Here is an 18,577-nt window from a genome sequence, read left to right as displayed (position 1 = left end):
TTGAGTTACTTTCAGCACAAAAATTCATTGTAATTGGAATCATGTCTTTAATTAACTTCTTGATATGATACTTAGGATTTCTGTGAACTAGAAGAGAGATTAAAAATTGCTAATGCTCTTGCATGTAACATTCCCTCTCAAATTTCAGTGGCCTCTCTAAGGGACAGAACAAGGAAATATGAAGGTGAGTTATATATTTGTGGAGATTCTTTTTTGAAGTACAATTATTCTTCCTACTTAGAGTATTTATTTACCAGAATTTCCCCATTTTCCCACTACAGTGGTTCTGATTTCTAGATCACAGAATCATGGAATCACAGAATCACCAAGGTTAGAAGAGACCTCAAAGATCATCAAGTCCATCAAGTCCAACTTTATGTAAGAACACAGATCTCGAATTCATCTTCCAGATCACAAAGTCAATGTTAAGAAAAAAATAAGGCAATTCATGCCCATATTGAGCTCCAACCCTATGTAATTCCTCCCTCCCCCTCTAAAAGTAAGGCCACATTGAAGCCCTTCACATTTTCTGGCTATGAATGATCTTCCATTTACAGTTCTGGCACCCTGAAAATCTTTCACATGCACAGCACACTCCTACTCCTACACTAGTCACCACTTTATGACTTCTGCAACATCATTCACATGCTAGCTAACAGTTCTGAGCATGGAGGAACCACAGAAATTAAGTTGTTGATTTTTAATCTATAATTAAATTTAATTTAAAAATGAAAATTACTGTCATTGTAACAAGAAGGACACCAATTCCTATTCCATTCCAAAGACACAGTGGGCAGCAAACCACATTTAAGACAGATCAAAAAGGACTAAAGTGAAACTAATGTACCATGGACAGCACTGGGCTGCGGGCAGAATGCAAGTTTATTTGTAAATATACAATAAAATTAATGTAAGGTTCAATTTGACTAATCTTAAGGTCAAGTAAATTCCTTCTGAACATAGTATCAGTATCACAGTATCATAGTATCAGTCAGGGTTGTAAGGGACCACAAGGATAGAATATAGAATAGAATAGAATATAGAATATAGGATAAACCAGGTTGGAAGAGACCTTCAAGATCATTGTGTCCAACCCATCAACCAATCCAACCCACCCAAACAACTAACCCATGGCACCAAGCACCCCATCAAGTCTCCTCCTGAACACCTCCAATGACGGTGACTCCACCACCTCCCTGGGCAGCCCATTCCAATTTGCAATCACTCTCTCTGTAAAGGAACTTCTTCCTAACATCCAACCTAAACCTCCCCTGGTGCAGCCTGAGACTGTGTCCTCTTGTTCTGGTACTGGGTGCCTGGGAGAAGAGGCTATCATCCGCCTGTCTACAACATCCCTTCAGGTAGTTGTAGAGAGTAATAAGGTCACCCCTGAGTCTCCTCCTCTCCAGGCTAAGCAATCCCAGCTCCCTCAGTCTTTCCTCATAGGGCTTGTGTTCCAAAACCCTCACCAACTTCGTTGCCCTTCTCTGGACTCGTTCCAGCAAGTCAACATCCTTCCTAAACTGAGGGGCTCAGAACTGGATCATCTAGTTCCAACTCCCTTGCCATAATACAAGCAGTTCCCCTTTGAAATTCCTGCTCATTACTCAATTGTCACATTTAGAATACCTCGTGGAGGAGACAAAAATATCCACATCTTTACCACTTCCTCCATGAAATCAAATCAATCATTTCACCGGAAGGATAATTCTCCTTTCCTTATTAGTAAGTTGTTTTGTTCGATTGTACACCTATGTTCTAGAAATCTTGAGACTACATGGTTTGATTTTTATTTATTAAAGTCAAGCACACTAAAAGTTTTGTATTGGTAGAAATGAAAACAAATAATTAAGTAATTCAATAAAGGAATGCATTTCAAAGCTGTTGAATTAATACAGAAAAAATCCCTACCATTATTTACAGCAGACTTTTTGTGGGCAATGAACCACTTTCATTCTTCTGTGTCTATGTGATTATTTTTTAACTCTTGTCAATTAATACACTGCTAAAAAATCTGAAGTGAGCAAAACTGGTCATGCTCCAGCAAGTCAACATCCTTGCTAAACTGAGGAGCTCAGGACCAGACACAGTACTCAAGGTGTGGCCTAACCAGTGCAGTGTACAGGGCAGAATGACCTCCCTGCTCCTGCTGGCCACACTGTTTCTGATACAGGCCAGGATGCCATTGGCTCTTTTGGCTGCCTGGGCACACTGCAGGCTCATGAGATCTTAATGAACTTTTCTACTATGAAATATCAAATAAATTATTGGATCACTATTGTTTTTAATTTCTTCAAAGATATTGTATGCTTTATGTATTTTTCTTCTAATGAAACAGATCTGTTATTTTATTATCCTTCATTTCCCTAAGACACATAATAGTTAATGCAATATTACATAATTGGTTTTCTCTTTTTGAATATTCCTGATTTTCAGGGAATAAGCAATTTCCTGTGAATTTTACCATTTTCTAAAATATTACCACCATTGCATTTTAACTAAGGTTACCAATTAAACTTTGCACTGAATTAAATAATTACAAAATTAACACATTTATTCATCCCAAGTAAAATGAGCATGTCCTTATGAGAGAATACTTCAAAACTCCAAAGTGGTCCAACAGATCTGTATTCTACGTGTAATATGAGGTGAAGTTTTGCAACAGCCTGCTATGAGGCAAGGCTGTGAACCACAATGCTAGTGCACCAGTTCTTTTTCATCTGGTCAGGACTAGTCAAGATGCAGGAGGCTTTTCACTTCCAAAGTCAGATGTGAACAGTATATATAGTACAAACACTAATACATTTATGTAGAGGTAGAAATGACTCCACTCACATTTACCAGAGGATAAACCAGTCTTTTGACTGGGGGAATTTTCCTTGAAATCTGCCTTCATTCTTTAAATTTGTGTTTTCCTGAATCTTTTACTCATCTCTCCTAGCATATTAACAGCTCTCCAGGATTCTCATAGAAATAGCTTTGCTTGAGCCTACTTGCTTTACCTCGCTACCCACTAAGCCAACACACTCACGGCATGAATGCAAATTAAATTCAGACTATGTTCAAAGAAAAGGAAGCATTTTTTGGCACTGAATCACCAACATAAATAAAATTGTATGTAAGTGTTACACTTTAACAAATATTTTGAAAGTAGATCATGGAAGCACTATATGGAAAACCAAACCAATACAAGTAAGAATCTGAAAAATACAAACAGTAGTGACAGCTTCAGAACACTATTCAGGCCTCAGAAGAGGGAAGTTTCCTTTAAATTATTGTCTGAATCCGTGGACTTTTTTCAGTTTTGTCACCTTAACCCAGCCAATGAACATGTACTGGAATATATCAAGTATCTCGAATGATACTTAGTGTCCCCTCTGGGAACACATAGGTATGAACCAAAACTTTAAGATGTATCATTATTGGCTGAATGAAGGTTTAGCAACTTTTCTATTGCCCACAACAACTCTTTTCTTTTTTTCCCCAGTAAAAATGCTTTGCAGTTTTGTACCACTTCACAAGCCTACCGCAGCATTCAATATTGCTATTGTTACTACCCATTTTCAGTGAATACTTTAGGTGCTCTGCCAGAGGAAAGTGAGGTGTAATTTAGACACTCTGGTTCTAACCTCTGATATGTGGACATGAAAATAATTCCCCTTCCAACTGCATGTACATACCCCTTGCTGTATGTACATTCTCATGATCTCTTTGTCTGCTTATAGGGAAACAGAGCAAAACACTGCACCTTCCTTGTGATTTATTCAAAGCCATGATCAAACTTCTAGCATGTGATCTTCTCTGAGTATACATCTGAGTCCCATGCAAAGTATGGCCCCAAAACCAGTGCTCCCCCCACTTTGGCCCGAGTTCCTTGTTTGAGATGTCCAAGCAAAGGCAAACTTGCCAGAGTGCACAGACCTATCTTCACAGGATGATAGCTATCACTGTCCTTAGTTCTTGCTTGATGATTTCTAACTTTTTTCTTTTTTCAACTTTCCCCAGCCCCCTTTTTTGCTCTGTTTCTAATGAACCAGTCTCCAACCTTTTATTGTAATAGGCTTAAAGTGATAGATACACTAACCTGCCATGTCAGGGCAGAGCCTTTCAAAGACAGGCTGCATTGCTCAGTCTGAACACAATCAAAATGTTAAGATTTCAGCCCTTTCAGCATGGAAAAAAGCTGTCACATACACATACAAAACAATCACTTTTAAAATTCATGTTCCAAAAGTATCTTACTTTATGATTTCCATAAAACAACAGATGCCCTAGCACAAGTATTTTCAACTTAGAACAACTATTTCTGTTTTTTCATATGCCACTAGACATGCCACTAATGAGAAAAATGCATTAACGTGTTTTAATTTGTGAAGTAGAGCAGGAAAGTTCCCCAAGTATCTGGATCAGGAAGCGACTGCTTTACTGAGCACACAATGCAATGTACGAAAGAACTTTTTTTCCAAATGGAAACAGTGATGTGTAAATGAACTGCTAAGGCTCACCAGTCCTTTCCAAATGAAGCATAGTAAGTTTAAAGTAGGCAGAAATTATTCCTGATCAGAATCCTTTTATCCTATCTGTACAGTGTAATATACCGACTTTCCCAGCCCCCAGCCCTCAGCCCCTCGAAGTCTCAGTCCAAAATCCTTTGAAATGCAAGCTCTGCATGGACTCCAGAGGGGGTCAGATCAGTCTGTATCTACCACACAGTGAGCAGAGATCCTGAGGGTGATTTTTAAAAATACTTTATTCATACATGCCTAAGTGTATTTGGCTACAACAGCATGGTCTAAACTGCATTTTTCAAGCATAGTATCTTTATGAAATTGTTTACTGAATAGAGTTGAGGTTTTACGAAAATTTAAGACTTCACTGATGATCTTAACATCAGATTCACCTCCCTTTTTCAGATGTAAATCAGTGTAATTAATTTTCATCTGATTCTCATTACAGTTCCAAAAGAAAGCTTTTAAAAATCAATTAAGTTTCCTCTTGGGAATGCATCACATGGGGAGTGAATAAGGAAAAAAATGCTAATTGCTAATGGCACGAAGGAAAAAAAATCATCAGAAGAGATGGAAGAAATTTAAAGACTACTATTCTAACAGAACCCCCCAAAGTGAGCTGTGGAAACACCAGCAGTGCTGCTCCTGACTGCTCTGGTTTACTGGGAGGAGACTATAATCTACACATTAAATTGCTTTTAAATCACTGAAAGCAAAATACTGGATAAAAATGAACATAAATAAGCATAATGTCAGGAGATGTACTATTCTCAGCATGACTTGCATACTGCATGCCCTTCATCATAAGATCCTACACAGAATTGAACTGTAAAACTGTTAAAGGAGTGCTGGTTACCAAACAAGCACTCACAGAGACAACACTACTGACATCACAGAAGTGGAAGATGGACAATTACAAAAGGTTCAACATGAACAGCTCTGTGCAGAATTGTAGTACTACCAAAGCTGCAATCCTGAGCATGCTGCTCCCATGATTGTAAACAAGGCAGCATGTACTGATTCATGAGAATAGTCAATGACTATAGCCTTTAACTCCATCTAAGTGCAGGAGAATGAAGCATTATTTTAAAAGATACTCCATTCCCTGCAGCCTTAATCCTCTATACATTTTCAGTGAGCAAGGAGCATATTGGCAGGACAAGAAGGACAACCACTTCTGCCACTGCACCACAGTCTGTTGTGGTATAAATGTGTATGCTCCCCCAGATGGATAAAGCTTCCACTAAAGTAACTTCAGTAATGGCAGTTTTTTTCTCATTGATCCCAGCCCATTTATCCAGAGGCTGGGCAGAAGTAAATCTGCCACACCTGGCACTGAAAGAACTGCTCACTGGATTTGGGTGCTCTTTCAAGCTGTTGGGTAGTCCTGCACATAACTGGGTGTGGCTGTATATTAGGCTGTCCCTTTTCCACAGTAAACATGATGTAAACAGGCAAATTACTACATGTGAATCTGAGCCTTTGGGGACTTTTCCATGTTGTTCTGAATTAATTTATTCTGAACAGAGATCCCTGTGTTGCTTACAAGGAGGAATAAATTCTTGCATAACTGCAATGGTTGTGCCTTGCAATCCCTCTGGGTGTCATTTTCCATGCACCTTTAGCTAATCTCATTAGGGCTCTCAGGAGAGTTCTGTTCCTATTGACTGAGAAAACATTATAAAGACAATTGATTAGGAAAACTCGTTCCAGCACATCTCTGGCAGGAACAAAGTTATTGCTACTGTGTATTCAGGCCTAACCTCCTCTTTCAGCATTATTAGCACTTTGATAGCAATGGTCAGGTAGTTGAAATGATGGGTAGCTTGATATAGGTGGGATACAGAGTCTCCAAAGATAATTTGTGGACCAGATGACAGAAATTATGCACTTTTCCACTACTTCTTCAGTGAATGACTGTCTGCAGTAACTTTAGGGCTCAGATTTTCCAGGATGGTATGGCATGTTTAGACCGTTATTTTTCCTTCCTTAAGGACCGACCATACAGTCATTCATCAACAGTCTTTCGGCCAACAAATTTTCTTCTTTGATGTCTCATTATATAAATAATATTATTTATAACATTTATACACTAACTGTTTTACTGTGTTCACCTTCAATATAACAAACAAGTTAAAATAGCCTGTACTAGAATACAAACAAGAAATGTCTGAAATGCAGAGTCATGCAGCCTTGACACTAATGGGCATAAATTCTGCCTTACTTCAAAGTCTTCTGCCTACCAACTTTCATTCCTAAGATCTCTAAGAATTCAATCAGATCAGCTCAGTGCCTATGTCAGAGTCACTGCTCCTCAGTGAGTATTTTCTGAGTGTTGAACCACAGTGACAGAAATCAGGTAGAGAAAAAAACTCACAGAGTTCTTCATCATAACTTTTAATATATGGAGCACTAGCTCTATTGCAACCAACAGAATGAACTGTGTTTTCAAAGGTCAGCAGTTATACCTACTACTACAAAATACACATTGAGATTTGGTGTCTCTCCTAAGGGAATAAAGCATAATAAAGAAAGACAGCAAACAAATCACCTAGAAGATACTACTTTCCTTAAAAGTTGGCAGATATTAAAACCTCCTTTGGTTCACACCTGGAAATAACAGCACAACTCCTGTCATGGGTTGAATATTCTCAATAACTGGAAACTCACCTAATTTTTGCAAAGCACCTTGCTACCACTTTGTGTAATATTGACCAGCATATTCAGGATATAAGAGAGAATGAAATAAATGCTGTAGCGGTAATGCTTCTCTGCATCTCTTTGTCTCTAAGCCCACACACCTGTAGAATCTAGAACGTGTGGTGCTCTTGAGGGTTATTTTCTCCCCCTTACATATGTGCAAAGAATGAACAAGGTTCACTTGCAAGGCTGTGGTTTTCAGTTCCCTAATGATCTTAGTGGCCTTGTGCTGGACAGTCACCAGTTCTTTGTCCTTCTTGAGCTGGGGTGCCCAGAACTGGATGCAGTCCTCCAAGCGAAGGCTTAGCAGCTCAGAGAACCTCCCTCTCAACTGTTACTGTCTCAAATGCAAACCAGCAGGGCAAGTACAGTTATCTAGATGCTTACTAACTCTTACAAGAAATATCTTTACGATGTACAAGAAAAAATGTTGACATAGCATGTTAGTAATCTCCAATGAATGCTGCCTGACCTTTTAGCAGTCACCACTTAGTAAAACATGTTCATCCAACTTTCCCACTCAAATGTGCACCAGCCACACTGATGCAGACAGTAATACAGGGTGTCCCAATGCGCTGGAAGATGAGGTGCCAGGCTAGACAGCCAGCCTGGATGGGCAATAAGCTTCTGAATGAAGGGGAAAAAAGGGAGGTAACCCAGGAAATGTTCAGGCATTTTGCTAGGTCATGTAGGAAAAAAATTAGAGAGGCAAAAGCCCAGTTAGAACTTAGACTGTCCACTTCTGTAAAGGACAACAAAAAATGTTTTTATAAATATATTAATGATAAAAAGAGGGGCAAGGACAACCTCCACTTTTTATTGGACATGGAGGGGAACAGTAACAAAAGATAAGGAAATAGCAGAGGTACACAATGCTTTCTTTGCCTCAATTTTCAGTAGTAAGAACAAGTTGTCTTCAGGACAACTGGCCTCCTGAGCTGGCAGGCAGACTCAGGGAGCGGTATAGTCCCCTTGTAATCCAGAAGGAAGCAGTTAGAGACCTGCTCAGCCACTTGGATTCCCACAAGTCTATGGGACTGGATGGGATCCATCCTAGGGTAATGAGCAGATGAGCTCAGCAAGCCTCTCTCCATCATTTCTCAACAGTCCTGGTTCACTGGAGAGGTCCCAGAAGACTGGAAGCTGGCCAATGTGATGCCCATCTGCAAGAAGGGCCGGTTGGATGAGCCAGGGAATTACAGACCTGTCAGCCTGACCTCAGTGCCAGGCAAGATTATGGAACAGGTCATCCTGAGTGCAATCACAGCGCACCTGCGGGATGGCCAAGGGATCAGGTCCAGCCAACATGGATTTAGAAGGGGCAGGTCCTGCCTGACCAACCTGATCTCCTTCTATGATCAGGTGACCCGCCTGGTGGATGTGGGGAAGGCTGTGGATGTAGTCTACCTGGACCTCAGCAAGGCCTTTGACATCATCCCCCACAGCAAACTCCTGCTCAAGCTCTCAGCCCGTGGCTTGGACAGCAGAACGCTGTGCTGGGTTAGGAACTGGCTGGAGGGCCGAGCCCAGAGAGTGATGGTGAATGGTGCCACATCCAGCTGGCAGCCAGTTACTAGTGGTGTGCCCCAGGGATCAGTGCTGGGCCCCATGCTCTTTAACATCTTTATTGATGATCGGGATGAGGGCATTGAGTCGATCATCAGTAAGTTTGCAGACAACACCAAGTTGGGGGCAGGTGTTGATCTGCAAGAGGGTAGGAGAGCTCTGCAGAGGGACCTCAACCAACTGGACAGATGGGCGGAGTCCAGTGGCATGAGATTTAACACATCTAAGTATCAGGTTCCACGCATTGGCCAAAACAACCCCATGAAGTGCTTCAGGCTGGGGTCAGAGTGGCTGGAGAGCAGCCAGGCAGAAATGGACTTGGGGGAGTGGTTGACAGCTGGCTGAACATGAGCCAGCAGTGTGCCCAGGTGGTCAAGAAGGCCAATGGCATCCTGGCCTGTATCAGAAATAGTGTGGCCAGCAGGAGCAGGGAAGTCATTCTGCCCCTGTATACTGCACTGGTTAGGCCACACCTTGAGTACTGTGTCCAGTTCTGGGCCACTCAATTCAAGAAAGATGTTGACTTGCTGGAACATGTCCAGAGAAGGGCAACAAAGCTGGTGAGGGGTCTGCAGCACAAGCCCTATGAGGAGAGACTGAGGGAGCTGGGGTTGCTTAGCCTGGAGAAGAGAAGGCTCTCTACAACTACCTGAAGGGAAGTTGTGGACAGGTTGGGGTTGGTCTCCAGCTGTGCAGGGGAAGTTTAGGCTTGATCCTAGAAAGAAGTTCTTCATGGAAAGAATGATTGGCCATTGGAATGGGCTGCCCAGGGAGGTGGTTTTCTCTTATGTTTATTTTGAATGCATTTCCTTTTTCTGCCATACATAAAAAAATACCAAAAGGTAAGTTTCTGTTTCTTGGCATGTTGCCTGCTATGTACCTGATTCAGTGAGACAGAACACAGGTGTCAGCTAATATAGAGGGGAAAAACAACTTCAACAAAACTTTTGCAAGAAACCTCGCAACAATAAAGAGAAGGGTAGAAGGGTATAAATCGGGTTATTCAAGTTTACTGGTGTAATTACTTCGTTCAGCATTCAGATACTGCTCTGCTTATCTGCCATAAATGTTTTGCATTAGTCTTCAGTGCTTCTTGCTGTGAATAGGTACCTTAGTCACTTGCTTTCTACAGAATCCACATGTTACATAAAATTCTGTTCCAGGACTTTTAAGGGATTTACCTTTATTAACAAAGAAAATAGGATGAACTTCAGCTCAAGGCTTCTGTTGATGCTTTTTCATTTTATTGAGCCTGTTGCTAAGATGACTACTTTGGGACTTCTGAGCCCACACCCTAGATTCTATCTTTTCAGGCAGCCACTTCCCCCTCTTATATCCAGAACTTATGAGTCATCTGCCTCACTGAGCCAACAAATGCCTCTTAACCTTTTCCAGGCCTGAAGAATAATAGCAGAAGGAGTTCAGGCAGATTCTAATGACCTTTAAATCAGAAACCCTTTTAAATCAGAAAGCACACATTAGAAAGTAAATGCTAATTGATCTGTCATTTCAGGAAGTATGGCACACAAACACTGTTTGACACTATCAAGGAGAATAGTTTCCAGGTCTAAATCAAGCCAAACAGAGTGAAGGTTCTTAAACATTGTTGTCAGTGATTTACTCTAGCATGCCCATATCCCATTATAATGTTTCACTGTGAGTGTGATCTTGCAATCCCCTTCCACAATAAAGGCAAGTCACTTACCATTCAGAAGGTATGAGTTCTAGCTAAGGCTTTGAACATAATACATATTTTCATTTTGCGGAAATGGCTTTATTCTAACACTTGCAAATGTTCAGAAACTTTCTCATAAACATGGGGCTGCCCTTGCCAGAAGCAAGAGACCCTGTAGCTGTTCTCCATAAAGCCAGTTGGGGGTTCTCAAAAGCACCACAGGCAGATCTTTTTTTCAGAAGCCCTGACTATCAGTATACCTGAAAAGATAGAAAGCATTATTATGCTAGAGAAATATTTTCAGACTGAACTGGAAAAAAATATTTCTCACTAGATAGAAGGCAAGGAATTTTCTACTACCTCACAATACAATACAGAACTATGAGGGTAAGAGAATGTTGTCTTCCCACTGACTATAGAATGAGCTTTAGCTGAAAAGGATATCAAGTAATAGATCCATGGTCTAATTAGCAAGACAGCTTTGACACTTTCAGTAAAGGATGCAAATGTAGTTCAAAACTGACCAACCAATATGATCACCTGACAAAAAGGTACTTCTTTTGAGAAAACATACAAAATCTAGCATCAAGCATGTCAACTTAAAAAGAACATAATAGTGTATTTATTATAAAAGCTTTCTTACACAAGGAAAAGGATGTCAATCCTGAACACTCCATTTTTCTTCGCTAATTGTAAAGCACCTGTGAACTACTTCATGTTTGTTTTACCTTCCCCTTAACACTACAAAACTACTGAATAATCAATGATAGATCTATTTTAACAAAATAATAGTATGTTTCAGACATGCCTACACAATTTTAATCTATGAAATGCAACAAAAAATATATTTGAGAGTCTGTTAGACTCGGAATGTAATGATTTTCAAAGGCAAGAAAAAGAGGATGTGAGTCTTTTATATTTAAGCTCACAACACTTTTCATTTCAAAACATTTCCACAAGGTATCAAATAATTTATTTTTTCTGCATTATTGTAATGAAAATAAATGTGAAGATTTTTATTCCATCTCAGTCCCACCACAGTACTGAGAGCAAAATGCTGCCCACTTTGTTTAAAAGATGCAAAAAACCCTATATCCATCCCTAGTCTTAACCCCCACCATATTCTAGAATAGAATAAACCAGGTCGGAAGAGACCTTCGAGATCCTTGTGTCCAACCTATCATCCAACACTACCTAATCAACTAAACCATGGAACCAAGCACCCCATCAAGTCTCCTCCTAAACACCTCAAGTGATGGCGACTCCACCACCTCCCTGGGCAGCCCATTCCAATGGGCAATCACACTATGAAGAATTTCTTCCTAACTTCCATAGAAGACAACTGAACTCCCTAAACTGGTTTTAAGGGAGTACTAGATGACATTTGCTGAACAACCCTGCTCCCACATAGCTTGGGCCAAGACTTTATTAGAATAAACCAATAAACCTTTATTAGAATAAACCAAACCAGGTTGGAAGAGACCTTCAAGATCATCGTGTCCAACCCATCAACCAATCCAACCCACCCAAACAGCTAACACATGGCACCAAGCACCCCAGCAAGTCTCCTTCTGAACACCTTCAATGATGGTGACTCCACCACCTCCCCGGGCAACCCATTCCGTAGCGCAATCACTCTTTCTGTATAGAACTTCTTCCTAACATCCAACCTGAACCTCCCCTGGTGCAGCCTGAGACTGTGTCCTCTTGTTCTGGTACTGGGTGCCTGGGAGAAGAAACCATCATCCGCCTGTCTACCACCTCCCTTCAGGTAGTTGTAGAGAGTGATAAGGTCACCCCTGAGTCTCCTCTTCTCCAGGCTGAGCAACCCCAGCTCCCTCAGCCTCTCCTCACAGAGCTTGTGCTCCAAACCCCTCACCAACTTTGTTGCTCTTCTCTGGACTCGTTCCAGCAAGTCAACATCCTTCCTAAACTGAGGGGCCCAGAACTGGACACAGTACTCGAGGTGTGGCCTAACCAGTGCAGTATACAGGGGCACAATGACCTCCCTGCTCCTGCTGGTCACACTGTTCCTGATGCAGGCCAGGATGCCATTGGCCTTCTTGGCTGCCTGGGCACACTGCAGGCTCATGTTCAGCTTACCATAGACCAGTACCCCCAGGTCCCTCTCTGCCTGGCTGCTCTCCAGCCACTCTGACCCCAGCCTGTAGCACTGCATGGGGTTGTTGTGGCCAATGTGCAGAACCCAGCACTTGGATGTGTTAAATCTCATGCCGTTGGATTCTGCCCATCTGTCCAGCCTGTCGAGGTCCCTCTGCAGAGCCTCTCTACCCTCCAGCAGATCAACTCTTGCCCCCAGCTTGGTGTTGTCAGCAAATTTACTGATGATGGACTCAATGCCCTCATCCAGATCATCAATAAAGATGTTAAAGAGCACAGGGCCCAGCACTGATCCTTGGGGCACACCACTAGTGACTGGCTGCCAGCTGGATGTGGCACCATTCTCACCACTCTCTGGGCTCGGCCATCCAGCCAGTTCCTAACCCATCGCAGTGTGCTCCCGTCCAAGCCATAGGCTGACAGCTTGGCCAGCAGTTTGCTATGGGGGATGGTGTCAAAGGCCTTGCTGAGGTCCAGGTAGACTACATCCACAGGCCTCCCCACATCCACCAGGTGGGTCACCTGATGATAGAAGGAGATCAGGTTGGTCAGGCAGGACCTGCCCTTCCTAAATCCATGTTGGCTAGGCCTGATCCCTTGGCCATCCTGTAAGTGTTGTGTTATTGCACTCAGGATGACCTGTTCCATGATCTTGCCTGGCACTGAGGTCAGGCTGACAGGCCTGTAATTCCCTGGCTAAAAAATATGGAACGCTTCATGAATTTGCGTGTCATCCTTGCGCAGGGGCCATGCTAATCTTCTCTGTATCATTCCAATTTTAGTATATGTGCTGCCAAAGCACATATGTGCTGTCTCCCCAGTACTTGAAAAAAACTCAAACAAAAAAAGGAATAATACCAGAACTGTAGAAGAGTGATGATGTTAATGAAAAGTTTTAAAACTTTCTTTAATGTCAATAACAAGAATCCCATTAAAAAACAAGAAAGTTTAAATATTTAGTAAGGCAAAAGAATTTGCAACACATTTCCAAAAGTGTAAGAACTCGTACCTTTGGTCTAATTTCTTTACTTGTTGAAAATTATGAAAATGGTTCCCATTCAGCATCAACTATATTTCAGCTCATGGGTACCAGGTGCCCACTGATCTGTTCCTGTATTTGTACTCTTATATATAGAGATGATTATGTCACAGAAAATCAGTTATATGCAATTTTGGGCCCTGGAACTAAAAAATAAAGCACATATGACACCTGCCTTAAAAATTACACCAGCCATCATTCTTTGATTGAATCAAATCAGCTCTGCAATCAAAACAAAGTGAAATTAGGCACTTCATTTTTTTAACAGACTTGACTTTACTGGTAGCAGTGTATCTCAAATAATTAAGATAACTGTCACTCATAATGCAGCTTTTCTGTTCAATATTTACTGACGTATTTTCTCTGCCCTCAGCACAGAGTGAGGATGCAGTGAAAATCAGGCTGCATAAAAACTCTTTCAAGAAAGAGCAATGACAGCTGACAACACAAAATTAATAAGTGTTGGTGATAGTGTGGTGGTTTTGTTTTTTTTCTTCCTTTTGGTGCCACCAGATGAATTTCACAGCCGAGAAGCAAAAGGGGCGTATTATACATAAGACATACATACAAATTAATGGCAAGTTACTGTTCCTGTAATCAACCGCACAAAGGAAAATCTCTGATCATACAGAAATCCGTGGAACTCCTCTGGGAGAATGTTTGCTCTGGAAGGCTCTGCTTTCAGGATCTGCATGACAAATTACTTTATAGGACCATTAAATGATAGAGTTTAAGATCCTTAAGGCCTCAAATAGAATGTGACAGAAGCTCACTACTCTGGATTTCAAGAGAACAGGCTTCATCCTCTTCAAAGATCTGCTTGGCACAGTGTCATGGTATAAAGCCCTGGAGAGAAGAGGGGCCCAAGAAAGCTCGTCAGTATACAAGGACCATCTCCTCCAAGCCCAGGAACAGTACATTCCAAGAAGGAAGAAGGCAGGCAAGAGTGCCAGGGGGCTGGTGTGGGTGAACAAAAAAGAAGAGTCTATAAGCAATGGAAACAAGAATGGGCGACATGGGATGACTACAATGAAGTTGTCCAAGCAGCCAGGGATCAGGTTAAGGAAGCAAAAGTTCAGATAGATTTAAACTTGGTTAGGGACATAAAGGGAAATAAGAAGAAATTCTTCAGGTACATCAGGGACAAAAAAGTGGCTAGGGAAGATGTGGCACTTCTCCAAAAGGAGAATGGAGACCTAGTCATGACAGATATGGAGAAGGCTCTGTGACTAGCAAGGGCTCTAGCTGTATTGTCCAAGCTACAGAGAACATGGGTGGGGAGTGGAAAAAGGAAGATCTGCCCACTGTAAGTGAAGAGCAGATGTAAGACCACCTAAAGAACCCAAAGGTGTGTAAGTCCCTGGGGCCAAATGAGATCAGCCCATGGGTCCTGAGGGAATTGGAGATGAAATTGTCAAACCATTGTCATAACAATCTGATGAAGCCCCTGCTGACTGGAAAAGGAGAAACATAACTCACATCTTCAAAAAAGGGAGAAAAAGGAAGACCCTGGAAACTATAGGCCAGTCAGACTCACCTCTGTACTTGGCAAGATGATAGATGAGGCCTTGAGCATCCTGGTCTAGTGGAAGGTGACCCTGTCCATGGCAGGGGGGTTGGAATTAGCTTATCTTTCAAGTCCCTTCCAACCTAAACCATTCTATAAATCTAAGAATTCTATGAAGAGCTGGTTTTTGCTTACTGGGCAAGTAAGTACTCAACCTATAAAGCAGTAAACATGAAGAAGACCTACTGGGTCAAGCAGACTAAGACATGCTCATAGAGCAATGTTTTCATAAAAGGGTTATAAGACCAATTATGCACATGAACAAGAAGTATCATAGTATCAGTCAGGGCTGGGAGGGACCACACACATATATAAGAAGGAAGAAATTTTACCTCTCAAGATAAAATTGTGAGAACATAAACACATGCAATTCTGGTAGAAATGTTCTAAAAAGAAATACAAAATTGTGAATATCTGCAGAACAGATTGCCCAGGGAGGTAGCGGAGTCACTATCACTGGAGGTGTTTAAAAAGAGACTGGATGGGGCACTGGGTGCCATGGTTTAGTTGATTAGATAATGTTGGCTGACAGGTTGGACTCTGTGATCTCAAAGGTCTTTTCCAACCTGATTAATTCTATATTCTGGACAAGAGGACCGAGTCCACCATTAGTAAGTTTGCAGATGACACTAAGTTGGGAGCAGGTGTTGCTGTGTTAGAGAGTAGGGGGATTCTGCAGAAGGACCTTGACAGGCTGGACAGATAGGCAGAGTCCAACAGCATGAGGTTTAACAAGTCCAGGTGCCAGGTTCCACACATTGGCCACAACAACCCCATGCAGTGCTACAGGATGGAGACAGAGTGGCCAGGCAGAAAGGGACCTTGGGGTACTATTTGACAGCTGGGTTGGTCTCTTCTCCCAGGCAACCAGCACCAGAACAAGAGGACACAGTCTCAAGATGCGCAACAGGAAATTTAGGCTTGATCCTAGATAGAAGTTCTTCACAGAAAGAATGATTGGTCATTGGAATGGGCTGCCCAGGGAGGTGGTAGAGTCACTGTCCCTTGAAGTGTTCAAAATAAGACTAGATGAGGCAATTAGTTGATTAGTTAGGGTTGGATTATCAGTTGGACTTGATGATCTCGAAGGTCTTTTCCAATCTGGTTAATTCTGTGTCATTCACAAGCAAAGCCACTAAAAGAAACAACAAATCTCCTAGCACTTACTCAGAATGTCACTTTTTAATTTAAAGTGGTTTAGGTAACAGAACAATAACCTGGTTATGTTCAGTGATTTCTGAATATTAAATGAGAACATAGGTATAGTAAGTACAAAGCAAATCAAGTAAAAAAGACAGATACACACAGCTAATTTCCCTCACACTTGAGAAAGGTCTGTCTTTCAAAGAGTGACAGAAACATCCAGTTCCAGCAGCAGTGTCCCTAGGAGTTCCCCATTACATCTTCCACATTGGGTTTTTTTTAGCTTTTTTAAAGGAGATTCTCTTTCCTTCTTTATTTACTTCTTTCTTTTTCTTTTTCCTTCCTCTCTTTTCTTTCATTCTCTCCTTTTCCTTCATTCCTTCCTTCCTCCCTCCCTCCCCCTTCCTTCCTTCTCTTTCTTTTTCTTTTTCTTTCTCTTTCTTTCTTTCTTTCTTTCTTTCTTTCTTTCTTTCTTTCTTTCTTTCTTTCTTTCTTTCTTTCTTTCTTTCTTTCTTTCTTTCTTTCTTTCTTTCTTTCTTTCTTTCTTTCTTTCTTTCTTTCTTTCTTTCTTTCTTTCTTTCTTTCTTTCTTTCTTTCTTTCTTTCTTTCTTTCTTTCTTTCTTTCTTTCTTTCTTTCTTTCTTACTTTCTTTCTCTTTCTTTCTTTCTCTTTCTTTCTCTTTCTTTCTCTTTCTTTCTCTTTCTTTTTCTTTCTTTCTTTCTTTCTTTCTTTCTTTCTTTCTTTCTTTCTTTCTTTCTTTCTTTCTTTCTTTCTTTCTTTCTTTCTTTCTCTTTCTCTCTTTCTCTTTGTTTTTATTTCTCTCTTTCTTTCTCTCTCTCTGTATATATATATATATATATATATTCTTTGCTAACAACATGTTTACTGCCATCTTCAAATGCATCTTTTCTTGCTGAGGAAGAGCAGAATACCAAGTGGAACATGACAACACTCCATAGTTTTGAAAATACACTTTTATAAATTTGGTGCCAATGTTCATGTGTTTGCAATCAAAGCAAATTAATATGGAATTAAATGTTGCACACCTTTAGATGGGGAAAGAAAAGCAATGAAGCTACTTAGGAGCACGCAAATAAATAACAAATGCCAATCTCACAGCCACACAGGAACAGTTCCTTGGCCCTGTCTACTCTATGACATAACTGCCATGGTGGAGGACAGATAAGGGAATATTAAATCTTTTAGGACTTTGGGAAGCTGGTGGAGCCAGAAGAATAGTGAACAGTCAAGGTTTCTAGGGCAATGACAGCAAAAGCTATCAGCTTGACTAGGGATATTATAGAGAGCTTGAAAGCAGGAAAGATCTTTTTTCCTTGTCAGATATGGAGCTAATAAACTTGGGGGGGAACTTACGTTCTTGTTTTTTCTTACCAGCTTTTGTAAGTCAGTCCTATGCACAAAATCTTATTGTTGTGTGACCTTCCACTTGCTTGTGAAGGTTAAGCAATAAGTAATGAAATATGAATAATTCATAATTAATGAATAAGTAATTGTTTTCAGAGTGACTGGGATTCACTTGCTGAACACAGTATTTCAGAAAAATAAAGCTAGAAGGGAAAACAGAATCATTCTGTTCAAAGAACATGAAGAGAAAACACGTGGATAAAGAGCCCTATCATAAAGGTCTTCAGAGAGAGGTAGAGGAAGGTTTATTTCTAATGACTATCCTAGAAGCATCTCTGTGGGGAATAGGGTGTTCATTACAGTTTCAACTCCCAAACTAAAATGTCAGTTCCTAAGAATGAAGACAGAAATTTTGTTCTTGTTTCCTTGGAAAAAAAATAATCTCTCTCTCTTTTCTTGGAAACCCTCCAAAAAGGAAGTTTGCAGAAAACACATGCAACGACTCCTGAATAGATGCAGGTCCCAGTGTCATTGTGGCACCTATGCCTGTGTAGACTTAGTAATGCCTCAGGCTGCCTACGCATGACTGGTACTTAACGTCACTGCTTATGTTTATTAGATTTCTGTAATGTTTACCTTCAAAATCAATACTTTAAAGAGCCTTGACTACATAGCATCAATAGTGTGGGATTAGAGGAAGTGCCACTAAACAAACATCCTCTTCAGGATTGAGGACATAGGACAAACACAATAACAGATCTCCTGTACTCGTGTCTCCTATTTTCTGCTCTGACAATGTGCTCCCCTTCCTCCTGCAATGATCACCTGAATTTTTTGTTTGGTTGAAAAGACATACTATTTCCCCCTCCAATGGACTGAGAGGCATCGCTTAT

General features: G+C 41.0%; 1 protein-coding gene and 1 non-coding gene across 2 annotated transcripts in view; both read right to left on the bottom strand.

Moving 5' to 3' along the window:
• CHRM3 (cholinergic receptor muscarinic 3) overlaps window positions 1–18,577 on the bottom strand; it is a 208,544-nt gene that overhangs the window by 73,243 nt on the left and 116,724 nt on the right. The gene's annotated exons all lie outside the window — the stretch shown is intronic.
• LOC137454121 (U6 spliceosomal RNA) lies at window positions 13,270–13,372 on the bottom strand. Its single transcript, XR_010990547.1, has one exon. It is a non-coding gene; the product is annotated as a U6 spliceosomal RNA (small nuclear RNA).

The sequence above is a fragment of the Melanerpes formicivorus genome, unplaced genomic scaffold, assembly GCF_026170545.1.
Source record: "Melanerpes formicivorus ecotype bairdi unplaced genomic scaffold, bMelFor1.0.p_v2 SCAF_2, whole genome shotgun sequence".
NCBI lineage: Eukaryota > Metazoa > Chordata > Aves > Piciformes > Picidae > Melanerpes > Melanerpes formicivorus.
Note: the sequence above shows the minus strand (reverse complement) of the source record. Positions and strands in the feature narration are given on the sequence as shown.